Source organism: Canis lupus, chromosome 3 (assembly GCF_048164855.1).
Source record: "Canis lupus baileyi chromosome 3, mCanLup2.hap1, whole genome shotgun sequence".
Classification (NCBI taxonomy): domain Eukaryota; kingdom Metazoa; phylum Chordata; class Mammalia; order Carnivora; family Canidae; genus Canis; species Canis lupus.
Genome location: NC_132840.1, coordinates 45,572,905 through 45,591,561, shown reverse-complemented (window position 1 = coordinate 45,591,561; position 18,657 = coordinate 45,572,905). Strand labels below are relative to the sequence as shown.

The window sequence follows — 18,657 nt, the reverse complement described above, 5'->3', positions numbered from 1 at the left end:
TGCAAGGTCATAGGGTAGCTTTATTTTCAACTTTTTGAGGAACATCCATACTGTTTTCCAGAGTGGTTGCACCAGCTTGCATTCCCATCAACATTGTAGGTGGTTCCTCTTTCTCTGCATCCTCACCAACATCTGTCATTCCCTGACTTGTTAATTTTAGCTATTCTGACTGGTGTGAGGTGGTAACTCATTGTGGTTTTGATTTGTATTTCCCTGATGGCGAGTGATGTAGAGCATTTTTTCATGCTTCTTGGCCATTTATAGGTCTTTGCAGAAATGTCTGTTCATGTCTTCTGCCCATTTCTTGATTGGATTATTTGTTCTGTGGGTGTTGAGTTTGTAATAAGTTCTCTATAGATTTTGGATACTAGCCTTTTATCTGATAAGGCATTTGTAAATATCTTCTCCCATTCTGTCAGTTGTCTTTTGGTTTTGTCCACTGTTTCCTTTGCTATGCAAAAGCTTTTTAGCTTGATGAAGTCCCAATAGTTCATTTTTGCCTTTGTTTTGTCTTGTCTTTGGAGACATGCCTAGTAAGAATTTTCTGTGGCCAAGGTCACAAAGTTTGCTGCCTGTGTTTGCCTCTAGGATTGATTGATTCATGTCTCACATTTAGGTCTTTCATCCATTTTGAATCTAGTTTTGTGTATCGTGTGAGGAAATGGTTCAGTTTCATTCTTCTGCATGTGGCTGTCCAATTTTACCAACACCATTTATTGAAGAGATTGTCCTTTTTCCAGTGGATAGTCTTTCCTGCTTTGTCAAAGAGCAGTTGACCATAGAGTTGAGGGCCCATTTCTGGGTTCTCTATTCTGTTCCATTGATCTTTGTCTGTTTTTGTGCCAGTACCATACTGTTTTGATGATGACAGCTTTGCAATAGAGCTTGAAGTCTGGAATTGTGATGCCACAACCTTTGGTTTTCTTTTTCAACATTCCTTTGGCTATTTGGGGTCTTGTTTCAAACAAATCTTAGGATTATTTGTTCCAGTTCTGTGAAAAAAGTTGATGGTATTTTGATAGGGATAGTATTGAATGTATAGATTGCTCTAGATAGCATAAACATTTTAACAATATTTGTTCTTCTAATCCATAAGCATGGAACATTTTGCCATTTCTCTGTATCTTCCACAATTTCTTTCATGAGTGTCTATAGTTTTCTGAGCACAAATCCTTTGCCTCTTTGGTTGTTTATTCCTAGATATCTCATGGTTTGGGGTGCAACTGTAAATGGGATTGACCCCTTAATTTCTCTTTCTTCTGTCTCATTGTTAGTGTACAGAAATTCAACTTATTTCTGTGCACTGATTTTATATCCTGCCATGTTGCTGAATTTTTGTATGAGTTCTAGCAATTTTGGGGTGGAGTCTTTCAGGTTTTACACATAGAGTATCATTTCATCTGTGAAGAGTGAGAGTTTGACTTCTTTACCAATTTGGATGCCTTTTATTTCTTTTTGTTGTCTGATTGCTGAGGCTAGGACTTCTAGTACTATGTTGAACAACAGTGCTGAAAGTGGGCACCCTTGCCCTGTTCCTGACATTAGGGGAAAAGCTCTAAGTTTTTCCCCATTGAGAATGATATTCACTGGGGGCTTTTTATATATGGCATTTATGATATTGAGCTATGTTTCCACTATCCCTACACTGAGGTGTTTTTTAAAGATTTTATTTATTGGGGCAGCCCAGGTGGCTCAGCGGTTTAGTGCCACCTTTAGCCCAAGGTGTGATCGGGCTCCCTGCAGGAAGCCTGCTACTCCCTGCAGGGAGCTCAATGTGGGACTAGAACTCCAGGATCATGCTCTGAGATGAAGGCAGACTCTCAACTGCCGAGCCACCTAGGAGTCCCTGTGAAAAGTTTTAACCCGGAAAGGATGTTATACTTTCTCAAATGCTTTTTTTTTGCATCTATTAAGAGGATCATATGGTTCTTGTCCTTTATTTATGTAATGTATCACATTGATTAAATTGTGGATGTTGAATCACCCCTGCATCCCAGGAATAAATCCCACTTGGTTGTGGTGACTAATCCTTTTAATGTACTGTTGGATACTATTGGCTGATATTTCGGTGAGAATTTCTGTGTCCATGTTCATCAGGGATATTGGTCTGTAATTCTCCTTTTTTGGTGGAGTCTTTGTCTAGTTTTGGGATCAAAGTAATGCTAGCCTCATAGAAAGAGTTTAGAAGTTGTCCTTCCATTTCTATTTTTTGGACCAGCTTCAGAAAAACAGGTATTAATTCCTCTTTAAATGTTTAATCCACCTACATTAGACTGGAAGTTCATATTTCAGTCATTGTCCATCATTTGACTGAAATTAAACCCCTAAGTTAGAATGTGACGAATGACTCAGTGAGCTAGCATTTTAAAGGTCAAGGTACTTGTTGCCAAAATGTCCTCAGATTGAATGTCAACATCTGTTAAGGTCTATTTTAGCTTCAAGATTCTTTAACTTTGTGATATTAGCATTAATTATTTTTCCAGTCACAAATAAATGCATTCCCTGGTAATCTTTTTTTTGATAGTTGATAGAAAACTTGCCTTGGTTTATTTTTTTCTGATATCTGCATAAAAATGTTCTGTGCACAGTCCTAGGGCTTCTCCCCATTTCGATAAAGAGTTTATATCTACTTTCTTGGTACTCTCACTCATATTTGTGGCTTTGAATTCCATCTGTTTTCAGGTGACACTCAAAATGTTATATTCCACCTGCTTCTCTCTCCTCTGAATTTCAGCTTGATGTGACCACCTGCCTATTGAACATCTGTCTGGAGGCATATAAGGCACTCTATACATAACATGTCCCAAAACAAATTCCTAATTCCCATCCCCATTGCTCTGCAAAATATCTTCCTTTTCAAGTTTTACCCCATTTCAGTTAATAGCCACTTTACTCAACCTTTCTAGTTGCTTAGGCCAGACCCCCGGAGTCAAATCATTGTCATTCCTCTACTTAAAACCTTCCAATGACTTCTCATCTCCATCATCAAAAGAGCTGAAGGCCTTCCAGAGCCTTACACTATTGCCCATCACCCCTCACTGCAGTTACTTTTCAGATTTCATTTCCTTCTATTTTCATCTCTCACTGTTCTCCCCCTTACTTCCTTGCTCTTCCCAATCTGGCCTCCCCTGGTCCTCAAATGAACCCAGAGCCTTACACTATTGCCCATCACCCCTCACTGCAGTTACTTTTCAGATTTCATTTCCTTCTATTTTCATCTCTCACTGTTCTCCCCCTTACTTCCTTGCTCTTCCCAATCTGGCCTCCCCCTGGTCCTCAAATGAACCCAGAGCTTTTTCACCCCTCTCCTGTCTTCTACTGTTCTTTGTACCTTAAGCACATTCCTCAAATTAACTCTGTAGCCTCTCACTCATTTCTAGTAGATCTTTGCTGAAATGATATATCCCAGCAAGATCTTTGAGCACATTGAACTAACTCTGTCTGCCTTCCCTACTTGATTTCTCACTAAATGCTATCATCTAAAGCTATCCTTTACTTATTTATTTTACTTACTGTCTATCTCCTTACACTAGAAGGTAAGTAAGATCCATGAGGACTAGAGTTTTTTCCTGTTCTGTTTACCCCTTTATTCTTAGGAGTAGAATAATTACTGGAACATAGGAAACACTCAATAAATATCTATTCAATAAAAGAATGTTCTAAAAATAGATAAGTATATAAGGTCAGAACAAACATGGGTAGAACAAAATGAAGAAGAATAATTTTCCTTTCCCTTGAATTAACCTTACAATGAGTAAGGGATAGGCAGGGCTATGTAGAGAGAGATAGACAGGGGTCTATGGGATCAGGCTCACAGAAATCCCCAAAATGCTGAGATATAAAGAAATGAGAGGTAAAGGGACAAACCAGACCACCCTTCCCTAGGTGTGAATGGGGATGGTGTCTTTTTTATGACAACCATCTGTGACCAACAAAGAGTAACCAGACCTAAAAAAGAAGCCATTAAAGATGTTATTCCCAGTCCTTCTTCAAACCAAGACATCACAAGAAAGATAAGGCCACAAGCTCTCTGGTCAGTTCTAAATAAAAGACTGTTAGTGGAAGCTCACATTGGCAACCCTGTAGGGACCCCTCTCACTCTCAAGAGCTTTTTATGTATCCTTGTTTAGTAAACGTCTATTGCTTTACTCACTCTCTTTTGTCCACAACATTCATTCTTCAACTCTGTGAGACAAGAACCTCGCTCTCCTACTTCATCAATAAATTTACAAGGCAAGAATGATTCCATAGTATATTTTACATTGTTAATAAAAAACCCACTATCATTCAGTTATTATATATTGTATATATTTAATATTTAATATATAAATAATATATTATTTAATATATAATACATTATATATATATATATATATATATATATATATATATATATATATGATGAAGTTTTGGAATATAGATGAGATCCAGAGCTGACAACCAAGAAAGAATTCTTGAGATGTCTTTGGTGCAAAATGGTGGTTTTATTAAGCATGAGGCAGGACCCATGGGCAGGAAGAGCTGCTGCCCTCTGCCTGTGAGATGTGGCTGATTATATACCTGGGAGTTGGGAGGGATTTGAGGAGAGCATACTCTCTAAGGAATTTTGGAAGCAAGGTTTCCAGGACCTTGAGGGGACTAGGTATTGTTGGGGAAAGGTCACATACTACTGTCTAATAAAACCTGAGACATGAGACCCTTCAGATGTGTATCAGTGGGCCATGTGCTTGGAGGATGGTTGCTAACAAGTATCTTGGGGGTTTAGAGATAAAGGAAATTTCTAAAGGAATTTTTATATGTTATAGTAGGCTTACAGGCTCCTGGGGGTAGGACTAAGATTGCCTTCTGCTCTTAGTAAAGTATGAACATCGAAGCAGTTGAGTCCGTAGAGGAATGTCCCTCTCCCTGTTTCAAGGACTTGTCAATGTGCTGCCCCAGGCTCATGTCTTGTCCTCAGCTAGTCCTCTGTTCTCACATCATATATATTGGAAGACAAAATATGCCAAAGTAAAGCAATTTTTTTAAAAAAGGTCTTTCTGGTTGTCTAAAATAATTCGGTTTGTGATAGGGAATACTCAACAAGTTTCTTTAGTGAAGTGTGTGTATTTCTGGTGATAATGAGTAATTTTAAATTGTACACAGATAAATTGAAACAGTCATCAAAAACATCCCAAGACACAAAAGTCCAGGGACAGATGGCTTCCCAGGGGAATTCTATCAGACGTTTAAAAAAGAAATAATACCTATTTTACTAAAGCTGTTCTGAAGGATAGAAAGGGACGGAATACTTAAAACTTGTTTTATGAGGCAAGCATCACCTTAATTCCAAAACCAGACAAAGACCCCACAAAAAAGGAGAATTACAGACCAATATCCCTGATGAACACAGATGCAAAAATTCTCAACAAGATACTAGCCAATAGGATCCAACAATACATTAAGTAGATTATTCATCATGACCAAGTGGGATTTATCCGTGGGATGCAAGGCTGGTTCAACACTCATAAAGCAACCAATGTGATTGATCATATCAACAAGAAAAAAAACAAGAACCATATGATCCTCTCAATAGATGCAGAGAAAGCATTTGACAAAATATGGCATCCATTCCTGATCAAAACTCTTCAGACTGTAGGGAGAGAGGGGACATTCCTCAGCATCTTAAAAGCCATCTATGAAAAGCCCACAGCAAATATCATTCTCAATGGGGAAACACTGGGAGCCTTTCTCCTAAGATCAGGAACATGACAGGGATGTCCACTCTCACCACTGCTATTCAACATAGTACTAGAAGTCCTAACCTCAGCAATCAGGCAACAAAAAGAAATAAAAGGCATTCAAATTGGCAAAGAAGAAGTCAAACTCTCCCTCTTCGCAGATGACATGATAGTGTACATAGAGAACCCAAAAGACTCCACCCCAAGATTGCTAGAACTCATACAGCAATTCGGCAGTGTGGCAGGATACAAAATCAATGCCCAGAAATCAGTGGCATTTCTATACACTAACAATGAGACTGAAGAAAGAGAGATTAAGGAGTCAATCCCATTTACAACTGCACCCAAAAGCATAAGATACCTAGGAGGTAAAGATACCTTAACCAAAGAGGTAAAGGATCTATACCCTAAAAACTACAGAACACTTCTGAAAGAAATTGAGGAAGACACAAAGAGATGGAAAAATATTCCATGCTCATGGATTGGAAGAATTAATATTGTGAAAATGTCAATGTTACCCAGGGCAGTTTACACATTTAATGCAATCCCTATCAAAATACCATGGAGTTTCTTCAGAGAGTTGGAACAAATCATCTCAAGATTTGTGTGGAATCCAAAAACACCCCGAATAGCCAGGGGAATATTGAAAAAGAAAACCAGAGTCGGGGGCATCACAATCCTGGATTTCAAGTTGTACTACAAAGCTGTGGTCATCAAGACAGTGTGGTACTGGCACAAAAACAGACACATAGATCAGTGGAACAGAATAGAGAATCCAGAAGTGGACCCTGAACTTTATGGGCAACTAATATTCGATAAAGGAGGAAAGACTATCCATTGGAAGAAAGACAGTCTCTTCAATAAATGGTGCTGGGAAAATTGGACATCCACATGCAGAAGAATGAAACTAGACCACTCTCTTTCACCATACACAAAGATAAACTCAAAATGGATGAAAGATCTAAATGTGAGACAAGATTCCATCAAAATCCTAGAGAAGAACACAGGCAACACCCTTTTTGAACTCGGCCATAGTAACTTCTTGCAAGATACATCCACGAAGGCAAAAGAAACAAAAGCAAAAATGAACTATTGGGACTTCATCAAGATAAGAAGCTTTTGCACAGCAAAGGATACAGTCAACAAAACTCAAAGACAACCTACAGAATGGGAGAAGATATTTGCAAATGACATATCAGATAAAGGGCTAGTTTCCAAGATCTATAAAGAACTTATTAAACTCAACACCAAAGAAACAAACAATCCAATCATGAAATGGGCAAAAGACATGAACAGAAATCTCACAGAGGAAGACATAGACATGGCCAACAAGCACATGAGAAAATGCTCTGCATCACTTGCCATCAGGGAAATACAAATCAAAACCACAATGAGATACCACCTCACACCAGTGAGAATGGTGAAAATTAACAAGGCAGGAAACAACAAATGTTGGAGAGGATGTGGAGAAAAGGGAACCCTCTTACACTGTTGGTGGGAATGTGAACTGGTGCAGCCACTCTGGAAAACTGTGTGGAGGTTCCTCAAACAGTTAGAAATATACCTGCCCTACGACCCAGCAATTGCACTGTTGGGGATTTACCCCAAAGATACAAATGCAATGAAACGCTGGGACACCTGCACCCCGATGTTTATAGCAGCAATGGCCACGATAGCCAAACTGTGGAAGGAGCCTCGGTGTCCAACGAAAGATGAATGGATAAAGAAGATGTGGTTTATGTATACAATGGAATATTACTCAGCTATTAGAAATGACAAATACCCACCATTTGCTTCAACGTGGATGGAACTGGAGGGTATTATGCTGAGTGAAGTAAGCCAGTCGGAGAAGGACAAACATTATATGTTCTCATTCATTTGGGGAATATAAATAATAGTGAAAGGGAATATAAGGGAAGGGGGAAGAAAAGTGTGGGAAATAACAGAAAGGGAGACAGAACGTAAAGACTGCTAACTCTGGGAAACGAACTAGGGGTGGTAAAGGGGAGGAGGGCGGGGGGTGGGAGTGAATGGGTGACGGGCACTGGGGGTTATTCTGTATGTTAGTAAATTGAACACCAATAAAAAATAAATTAAAAAAAAAAGATAAAGAGCTTCTGCACAGCAAAAGAAACAGTCAACAAAACTAAAAGACAACCTCCAGAATGGGAGAAGATATTTGCAAATGACGTATCAGATAAAGGGCTAGTATCCAAGATCTATAAAGAACTTATTAAACTCAACAGCAAAGAAACAAACAATCCAATCATGAAATGGGCAAAAGACATGAACAGAAATTTCCCAGAGGAAGACACAGACATGGCCAACAAGCACATGAGAAAATGCTCCGCATCACTTGCCATCAGGGAGATACAAATCAAAACCACAATGAGATACCAACTCACACCAGTGAAAATGGTGAAAATTAACAAGGCAGGAAATAACAAATGTTGGAGAGGATGTGAAGAAAGGGGAACCCTCTTGCACTGTTGGTGGGAATGGGAACTGGTGCAGCCACTCTGGAAAACTGTGTGGAGGTTCCTCAGAGTTAAAAATAGAACTACTCTATGACCCAGCAATTCCACTGCTGGGGATTTACCCCAAAGATACAGATGCAGTGAAACACCAGGACTCCTGCACCCCGACGTTTATAGCAGCAATGTCCACAAGAGCCAAACTGTGGAAGGAGCCTCGGTGTCCACCAAAAGATGAGTGGATAAAGAAGATGTGGTCTATGTATACAATGCAATATTACTCAGCCATTACAAATGATAAATATCCACCATTTGCTTCGACGTGGATGGACTTGGAGGGTATTATGCTCAGTGCAATAAGTCCATTGGAAAAGGACAAACATTATGTGGTTTCATTCATATGGGGAATATAAAAATTAGTAAAAGGGATTAAAGAGAAAAGAGAGAAAATGAGTGAAAATATCAGTGAGGGTGACAAAACATGAGAGACACCTAACTCTGGGAAATGAACAAGGGGTGGTGGAAGGGGAGGTGGGTGGGCGGTTGGGGTGACTGGGTGATGGGCACTGAGGGGGGCACTTGGTGGGATGAGCACTGGTTATGCTATATGTTGGCAAATTGAACTCCAATAAAAAAAATTTTTTTTTAAAAAGGGAAGAAGTATAGCAGAATTAAAATAAAATTTAAAAAATTTAAAAAAGAAATGAAATCTTGACATTTGCCATGATGTAGATGGAACTAGAGGATATTATGCTAAGTGAAATATGTCATAGAATGACAATTATCATATGATCTCATTCATATGTGGAATTTTTTTTAAAGCTTTTATTTATTTATTCATGAGAGACAGAGAAGAAAGAGAGAGAGAGAGAGAGGCAGAGACACAGGCAGAGAAAGAAGCAGGCTCCATGCAGGGAGCCTGATGTGGGACTTGATCCCGGGTCTCCAGGATCACGCCCAGGCCAAAGGCAGGCGCTAAACCGCCCAGCCATCCAGGGATCCCTCATATGTGAAATTTAAGAAACAAATCAGAGGATCATAGGGGAGGAGAGGGAAAAATAAAACAAGATGAAATCAGAGAAGGAGACAAACCATAACAGACTCTTAATCACAGTAAACAGACTGAGGATTGCTGGAGGTGAGAGAGATAAGGGGATGGGGTAACTGGGTGATGGACATTAAGGAGGGTGTGTGATGTAATGAGCACTGGGTATTATATAAGTGATGAATCACTGACCTCTACCTCTGAATTATATGTTAATTAATTGAATTTAAATTAAAAAGAAAAATAGATGGATTAGAATAAATATGGACTTACTTCAACAACAACAAAAGAGATCTAGTTTTAATTCAGAGGTTTGGAGGGGGAACCACACAATTTCACAAATATTTATTCAGTGACTATTATCACTTGAAAGGATAATTTGGGAAATACAGATATATATAAATAAGACACTCTTTCGTCAGGAAGATTGCATTAGAAAAATGGACAATGAGCTAAGTAAAACATGATAAGAGACAGAAGTCCAGAAGCAGAGATTGTATAAATAATTATTAGCTTGAATCCACTGAGAAAATAAGTGTATATTTGCACAGCTATGTTCATTGCAGCATTATTCACAATAGCCAAGAGGTAGAAGCAATCTAAATGTCCATCAATGGATGAATGAATAAAGAAATTGTGGTATATACATGTAATGGGACATTTTGCATCTAAAGAGAAGAAAATTCCATCAGACGTTACAACATGGATTAACTTTGAGGACATTATGCTAAGTGAAATAAACTGGTCACAAAAAGATACGGAATGATTCCACTTATGTGAGATATCTAAAGTAGTTAAACTCACAGAAACTTAGAGTAGAATGGTAGTGCCAGGGGCAGAGAGGAGATGGGAAAGAAGAATTGTTGTTTCGTGGATATAGCATTTCAGTTTTGCAAGAAAAAAATGTTCTAGAGTTCTGTTTGTACAACAATATGCTTATAGTTAACACTACTGCACTCCATTATTAAAAATTGTTAAGATGGTAAATTTTATGCTATGTTTTTACCACAATAAAGAAAAAAAAATAAAGAATAAATGTGTATTGCTGATATTCATTTGATTTAATTAAACCCAATGCAAATAACTTAGTCAAAAAAGGAGAATTTATTGGTTCAGAGAACCTAAGGAAGGGAAAGAATGCAGCAGAGCCTTAATAAAAACTACAACCAGGGACTCTAAAAACCCCTTTGCTCTTTGCCTCCTGACTCATTTTCTTTCTCACTGCAAATGTACTTTCTCCACAGGCTGATGATAACTCCCAACTTTCGCACCTTAGATTTTCTGCCATAGAAAGATCACATGATGTTCTCCCTCCAAGTTCAAAGCATTGAGAAGAGTTCTAAGTAGCCCAGTCAACCTCTGGACCAACTGATGACAGGATCTTGTAAGAAGATATTATAGATCTTATAAGAACTTGGTAAGTCCTATGGGAACTATATGATTGGGAGTGGTGAGGTGACAGGTGTGTCAGCTAGCTATTTTCTCTTTAATGCTGTATAACAAATATCCCAAACTAGTGGTTTAAAATAACTGTCATTTACTTCCATCATGTGCTGATTGACTGCTGCAGCTCTACTTCAGACTGTGTTGACCAGGATGTCTGTATTCCATACCTTGGTCATCCTCCCAGGAGCCGGTAAGCTAGCCAGGGATCATAGGAGGCTTCTGAAGTTTAGACTCAGAACCATCCTAACACTGCCACTGCTACTCATATGCCACTGGTCAATGTAAATCACATGGCTAAAAAGTGAGTAAAAGGACAGAGAAATACTTTCTGCCCACAGTGAAGCTATAGTCAGAGTGGGATACAGAGGATTGGGAAGGATGGGGCTCAATCATTTCATCCATCATAAGGGGTAAATGTGAGAAACAGCTGACAGAGAAAGATTGGATGTTGGGCAAATGAGACAATAGGTATCCAGCATAGTAATATCACATAGATACAAACATAAGAAAACCAGGTAGTATATTTTATCAATCCCAAAATGCTAAAGTAGAAAGTAATCGGAAGAGAACTGTCTTACAATGTAACAAGTACTGTACTAAGAATTTTACAGATAGAATCTCAAAGGAGGAACAGAAAAGCTATATTTAATCTGAAACAATGTCATTTTGCCTATAAACTCTCACAGGTTCCAAAGAAAGTGTCCTAGAAGATTCCAAGTTAATGTCTGTTTTCCAGTTGCTGCTTCTTTAGGAGTACGTCCTGCCTTGGTGTAATCTTTATGTTTATAAGAGAAAGGCACCAGCACGGTGCTTCCTTTTCTTCCCAGTATTGGGAAATCAAAGTGTTCACAGTTGTAAACACATTTAAAAAGACAATATCTAGTATAAATTAGGTTGTCAAATTTTTACTCTCTCATTTGAGAGAATAAATCTTGATTGATGAATTTAAGTAATATGTCTTCTATATGCACATTTATACTGTACACATTTCACACAGCCTTGCTTATAGGAAATTTTATATTTTGCTGAGATATCCTTCTTTAGTTAATACTGATCAGTTGTTTAAAAAAAAGAATGATTTAATGTGGTAGAGTTAAATCTTTATTCATGCTTCACTATAAAATTAATAGGAAGCTATTAAATCCAGAGCGTAGTAAAGAACTCTAAGAGTTTCATTACTTCATGTTGTATATAATACCTCTTATTTTCTGGATGGCAAAATTATAAATACTTTTTTTAAACCAAAATTTCACATTGGAGTTGCAAGAGATAATAGTAAAGCTGAGTAACTTTTAAAGTTGCTTATATTTTATATTCCAACAAAGCATATATTTTCCATAAATTTTTCCCATTATAAAAAAACTCTAAAAATCTAATTTCCTTTTCTTGAACAATCTGTGAACCATAGTAGATCATAGTAACCACAAGTTATATATAGCACATTGATTTCTTACTGGATAATCCTAAATATGTGCAACTTCATATCTTTTTACTTTAAGTTATTTTCCCATTATGAATAAAAGGCAGATCACTTAGAGAAACAAAAAAGATATTTTTATCGGTTTGGCATGCTTGTATTTGCAATAGTCAGAATTTTATTTACTATACCTGATAGAAATCTAACTTAAACTACCACCTAAGTTAAAAATGAAAATTAATGGGAGAAGAATGGGAGCATGTTATACAACTAATGGGAGCAGACCGTTTCAGGTATCTCAGGGAGAGAACCTCCAGCTTGACACGACCAGGACTCATTCTCTTTCATATTTCTCATCTCTCATCTGCTTAATTCTTCTAGACTCTGTTCTCTCCAAGTCCCTTTCACACAGAAGCCCAGATTACAACCTTATTCTATGCCTCAAGAATGAAGGCGTGGTCTTCCTGAAGAAAATCTCACGGAAGGATTCATGGGGACTTTACTCATTCCTTAGAACAATCTCTTTTCTAGAGAGATGAAAACTCTGGATGACCAAAACAGTCATGTCCCTATTCCTGTGGGCTAGTAATCCCTGTACTATAGTTGACAGTTCAGCCACAGCTAATTGGGAAGAGGGAAGGGCAATTTCCCCAAGCAGAAAGGTGGCTGTTGTTAAATGAAGATGAGTAGAAGAGATTCCTCTGCACTGATTAAACAAATAAACAACAACAACAATAAAATGTCTCTAGTCTTGGGCAGCCCCGGTGGCTCAGCGGTTTAGCGCTGCCTACAGCCCAGGGCGTGATCCTGGAGACCCAGGGTCGAGTCCCCACATCAGGCTCCCTGCATGAAGCCTGCTTCTCCTTCTGCCTTTTTCTCTGCCTCTCTCTCTCTCTCTCTCCTCTCTGTGTATTCTCATGAATAAATAAAATCTTTAAAAAAAAATGTCTCTAGTCTTAATTCACTAGAATCTGAACATGTTGAGCCTCTTGGTTTTGGCCTTCTCTAAATATGCCTGAAGATCTGGTGAGCTTCTATCTTAGTACTGTTTATATGAAGGACCTTGGTGCCTCTTTGGAAAGATTTCAATCCAAGGGAAGGGAATGTCATGGCACAGAAGTATGGTTAAGGACAACAGTCAGGATAAAGGAAGAGAAATGGTTATGAATGTAGCACTATTTCTATCTATCACCCAGATTGGTTTTGGGCCACACCCCCATAGATGCATGCCTGAGCACTACAGTGAAAGAGGTACAGTAAAAAGTTGAGTCAATCAGAAGAGCTGTTTTACAGTGATCTCTGTGGGACACCAAAGTACAAGAAGTCAGCAGTATCCATGGCAAAACTGTAGTGACCTGAGACCACACCCGAGTACAGACATCTGCAATCTCAACATTAAGTATCAGCAGCATTAGTGAAGACATTGGCAGGCACTGAAAAGGAAAAGGTTACAAATTGGGAAAGGTTACAAATTGCCTTGTATATGTGTTGAATTTGTAGTGTATGGAACCTCCAGTGGAGATGTTTAACAGGCAATCACAAAATAAAACTGGAGCTTCAGGGAGAGATGGGGCTAGGGATATAAGTCTAGGAATTGTTAGTAAGTGGGAGGAGATGACGAATTTTAGACATGGGTAAGATTGCTTATGGGAAGTGACTGGATTGAGGGAAAATACAGTTTGAACACAGAAGCCTGGATAATACCAAAATTTTAAAAATTAGGAGGGTAAGAAGAGCCCACTACAGAAACAATCTAATCAGTAGGAGGAAACCTAAAAGGAAGTAGAAGGGGAGTGTGAGAACATATCAATCCTTTTAGAACTAATAACAATTTACCACCTGGGTGGCTCAGCAGTTGAGCGTCTTCCTTTGGCTAAGGACATGATTCCAGAGTCCCGGGATTGAGTCCCGTATCAGGTTCCTTGTGGAGAGCCTGCTTCTCCCTCTGCCTGTGTCTCTGCCTCCCTCTCTCTCTCTCTCTCTCTCTCTCTCTCTCTGTGTGTGTCTCATGAATAAATAAAATCTTTAAAAAAATTGGTTTCAGTATTAATTCAACAGTTTCACTGCACTGTAATGGTTATTTCATGACTATAAATTCTATGTGCAAATCAGCATTAGAGATTCTATTTTAATTCAATTGAATGTATCCTCACTAGTTTTGAGCAATAAAAATATTTACATATGATTTCCAGTCATAGGAACAACTAATCTATTGTTTCCACTCTAGGATACAATCTGAACTTAGGAGTCTTGAAGTCAAAGTTAAAAAGTCTTGCTCATTTCAGAGTTTTCCTGCCTTAGGATCAAAACAAATTGCTGCATTGTATTTATAAACTATCTTGGAGAGCAGGTCAATTGTAGAGGCTCCAGCTCTTATTCACACAAAAGTGTTTTGGCACCTCCTTCAGGAAAAAGTGTCTCAGACTGAAACAGAGAACAGGATTTAAAAGGGGTTTGCTTGCAAATTATCAACAATCTTTCTTTTATCTGCTTTCAGCTTTTCTATTTTTCATTGGTTTATCCTTTATTTTATATGAAATCATTAACTTATTGTATTTAGCTTTGTGTACTTTTGTAAAAACTTTGGGTGTTAAATGGAAAGACATTTTAAACTTCTTATTTTTAAAAAACTTTTGACTTTTCAAATCTCATAAGAAGAAAACTTTTGCACATATTGAACTTTTTGGCTGCGAAAATAATATATATTCTTATGTATTCTCTATGTGTTAGTCTTTGTGCATTTAGAAAATACAATAGTACGAAGCAGTAAAAATATTCTAAGATACAATTTTACCACCCTACGATAACCATCTTTTTAGACATTTTATCATAGATCCTTTTCTGTGAACAGGGACCCATACTTTATTTTGTTAAAAAGAAAATAATTCTATATGTAAGGTCTTACAATATGTTTTTTTTTCATTTAACACAAATACCATAAACATTTTCCTATGTCATTAATATTCCTTTATATCACTTTTAATAGCTGCATCATATATAACATCACATGGCTACAAATTTAGACAAGAAAATCTAAAAATAGTAGTAAAGATCATAGATTTTAACTGGGCTTAAATTCTGATTCTGCCACTTATTAGCCTCATGACTTTGACCAAGATACTTAACGTCTCTGAATTCAATGTTTAAATCTATAAAGTAAAGAATAAGTGAGACAATTTGTGAGAAATTTAGTATACCATTTGGCAATAAGTAAATTAACAATAGATGCCACTATTTTATTTTTATTTTTCACAGTTATTAAGACTGTCATTACATTTATATCATTATTTCTAATTCTTTGCAGATTCCTATGATTAATTTCTAAATATAAATTTTTGGAAGTGGATTGTGGGGCCAAAGGTTATGTATTTTTAAAGATTTTCAGTAAATTGTAAATTACTGTCCTAACAATTTACATTTGTACCAGCAGAACATATGTATATATATTCCCCTGCTCCTTTCTCCAACTTGCCAACATAAGGGAGACAGTCATATTTTGTTTATTTAATGCATATATGTCTTCGAATAGTTTGTTGATATTAAAAATATAATTAATGGGATCCCTGGGTGGCGCAGCGGTTTGGTGCCTGCCTTTGGCCCAGGGCACGATCCTGGAGACCCGGGATCGAATCCCACATCAGGCTCCCGGTGCATGGAGCCTGCTTCTCCCTCTGCCTGTGTCTCTGCCTCTCTCTCTCTCTCTCTGTGACTATCATAAATAAATAAAAAATTTAAAAAAAAATAAATCTAAAAAAAAAATAAAAAAAATAAAAATATAATTAATGGTCATTTGTAGTTTTTTTGCAAATGTACAGTTTATATGCAACACATATTTTGTTTTCATTATGATGTTTGTCCCTTTCTTAATGATTTGTAAGATTTTTCAGATACTCTGTGTTTACACATGTTGGGCAGTTTCCCAAGTTCAGTATGTTTTAAAATTTTGTTATGTTTTTTGACATGCAGAAATTGTAAATATAAAATCAGATCTAATAATCTTTTACTTTAAATATTCTTTTTTGCATGGAGAGCAGGCAAGACCTTTTAAGATGCTATACAAGGGAATGGGTTTAAGGTTGTGGTCTTCAATAGGAGGAAAGGATTTATGGAGGAAAAAGTCTAGGATTTAATAATTGAAATATTTGAGAATATGTATTTTCTTAGTACTAGAAAATCAAGTGCAGGTAGTAATTTTGAATTGTGTTGTGTGGATTTTGTGGGGAAAGGGAGAGGGCTAGGGGTGCAGAAACATAAGGAAAGTTTTGAGTATCTGCCTTTTGCTGTGCTCAGTGCTTCAGATTGGTAAATCATTTAATTCTCAGATCAGTCCTATGAGATCATTAATCTCCTAACTTTACCATTTCCATTTATTTTACAAATACTTGTTGAGCACAGTATCAGTTTTTAGACTTTGTCTTATAGAAAGTGAAAAAAATAAATCCAAACTAGTTTATACACAAAGAGAATTTATTTCATGATGTAAGCTGACAAGGTCTAGCAGTAGCTCTAGCATCAGTAGTAGTTTCACCCTGGGCTCAGATGATACCATCAATATTTATCTCTCAAGTTGTTTCCTCTGGATCAGCTCCATTCTCAGGCTATTAGGTTGGCCCCCAAAGGCAAAAACAAACTAGAAGAAGAGAGAAAATCTGCTTTCCCAGAGGCTCAATGTCCCAGAATTTTCTGGGTCCTAATTGACCTCCCCTAAATCATTTGCCTTTTCCTGAGCTAATCATTATGGTCAGAGGGTTGTGGCCAGTGGTCTCATTGGCAGTGCATAGATAAAGTGCTCCTTCTTTGGAGCCACAGGGTTGAATAAGTTCTTTAAAAGTGCCTGTGCAGAAGGAACAGCATGAACAAAGACATACAGTTAGGAAAAACCTGAAATATCTGAAAAATTTACAATACTTGACGAGGTTGTCACTTTGTATATGATAAGTTGGTAGGGCAAAGCTGGAAAGAAAATCAGAACTCAGTTCCACATAGACAAGACTCAAATGATATAAGGTTCCATATTCTAAGATATGTAATTTTGACTGTATTCTGAAGGCAGTGTCAAGCCCAAGAAATGAATGAAGGGGGAAGAAAACAGGAAAGGATCCCAGGGAGTGAGCAGAGGAAAAGGAGTTCATTAAGGAGGGTAAGAAGGAAATTATCAGTAAGGAAGAAGTAGGAGATAGTGGGATCCTTGAAGTGAAGGGATGAGAACATTTCAAAGAACCAGAATTAAAGTATCAAATTCAAAACAAAGATCAAATAACAGAGTCTGAAGATGTCCATTGGATTTGCTAATGAAAGAGATGGAATTAAGGGGTGATTAAGGGACCAAAGAACCTATTACCTGGTAGGAAGAGAAGTAATGAAGTGAAGAGATGATCCATCAGAGCTCAAGATTTTAGAGTCCTAATTTTAGAGGATAAAGAAGTGAAGGTAGCTTTAACCTGGGAAGTTGAGTTTAGAGGCAAAACTTTTGTCTTCATGGATTTATTTTTTATTATTTTTTTTAATTTATTTATTTCTAAGAGACAGAGAGAGAGAGAAACAGACATAGGCAGAGGGAGGAGCAGTCTTTCTGGGGTGGCCAGCCCCCTGAACCAAAGGCAGATGCTCAACCATTGAGCCACCCAAGCGCCCCTGTCTTCTTGGATTTAATATGGAAAGGAAGACTGAGAACATTCCCATATTAGTACAAGTAGGAAATGGCTAACAATTTGTTAGTGAGTAGATGTGGAGAGATGGTTGGCATGAACCTCATAAAAGGAGCCCTCTCTGAAGGAAGAGGAATAATAACAGTATGAAAGGGACAATGGGAAGGCTGAAGAATATCGACATATCACAGGCCTCATGGTTTATGTGAGAGTACAGAAGATGGAGGTAGGGAATCACAGGCTTTTCACCATTTCAGAATGGGTAAATAAAAATTTGGATACTTTCTAAACCAAATATAGTAGATGTGTAGGAAAGAATTTATAGTAAAGAATCTCTTGCCCAAAGAGAAGTTCTGCTCTTTGCCCTTGGCTTCTAGGGGGTAATCTTTGGGTTCTAGGGATGTTATGCCTGAGAGAATATCTTTATTTGCTTTAGGGCCATGGGTCATACTGAATAGTCTAATGGTGTGACTTAGGGTAGAGGGCTGGCCACACCCATATGTCTTAAGTTGGGGACTGGCCACCCCAGAAAGACTGATAATGTGACTTAAGGTGAGTGACCATGAGTCAACATGGAAACTGAGATTAACCATGCAGGCAACCAATGAGTCAAACATCTCTATATGATGAAGCCTCATTAAAAACTCTAGACACAAAGCTTAGGTGAGCTTCCCTTGTTGGCAGTACTCCTTATATATTGTCATACATCCATACTGGGACAGTAACCTGTCCTGACTCCACAGGAGACAACAGAAGCTCTGCATTTAGTCCTTCTCCTAGACTCTGCCCTATGTACTTTTTCCCTTGGTTTAGTCTAATCTATATAGTTTCCCAGTAATAAGCATAATCCTGAGTATAATGGCTTTCAGTAAGTCTGTGAGTCCTAGCTAATTATTGAACACAAGGGTTT

General features: G+C 37.7%; 1 long non-coding RNA gene across 3 annotated transcripts in view; it reads left to right on the top strand.

The window, feature by feature from the left end:
• LOC140630474 (uncharacterized) overlaps positions 1-13,004 on the top strand; it is a 137,368-nt gene extending 124,364 nt beyond the window's left edge. The window contains exons 4-6 of one of the 3 annotated variants that reach the window (XR_012028238.1): positions 10,481-10,653; positions 10,807-10,872; positions 12,481-13,004. This is a non-coding gene — a long non-coding RNA (uncharacterized lncRNA). The other 2 variants (XR_012028239.1, XR_012028237.1) reach the window with 2 other exon arrangements.
• Positions 13,005-18,657: the final 5,653 nt, after the last annotated feature.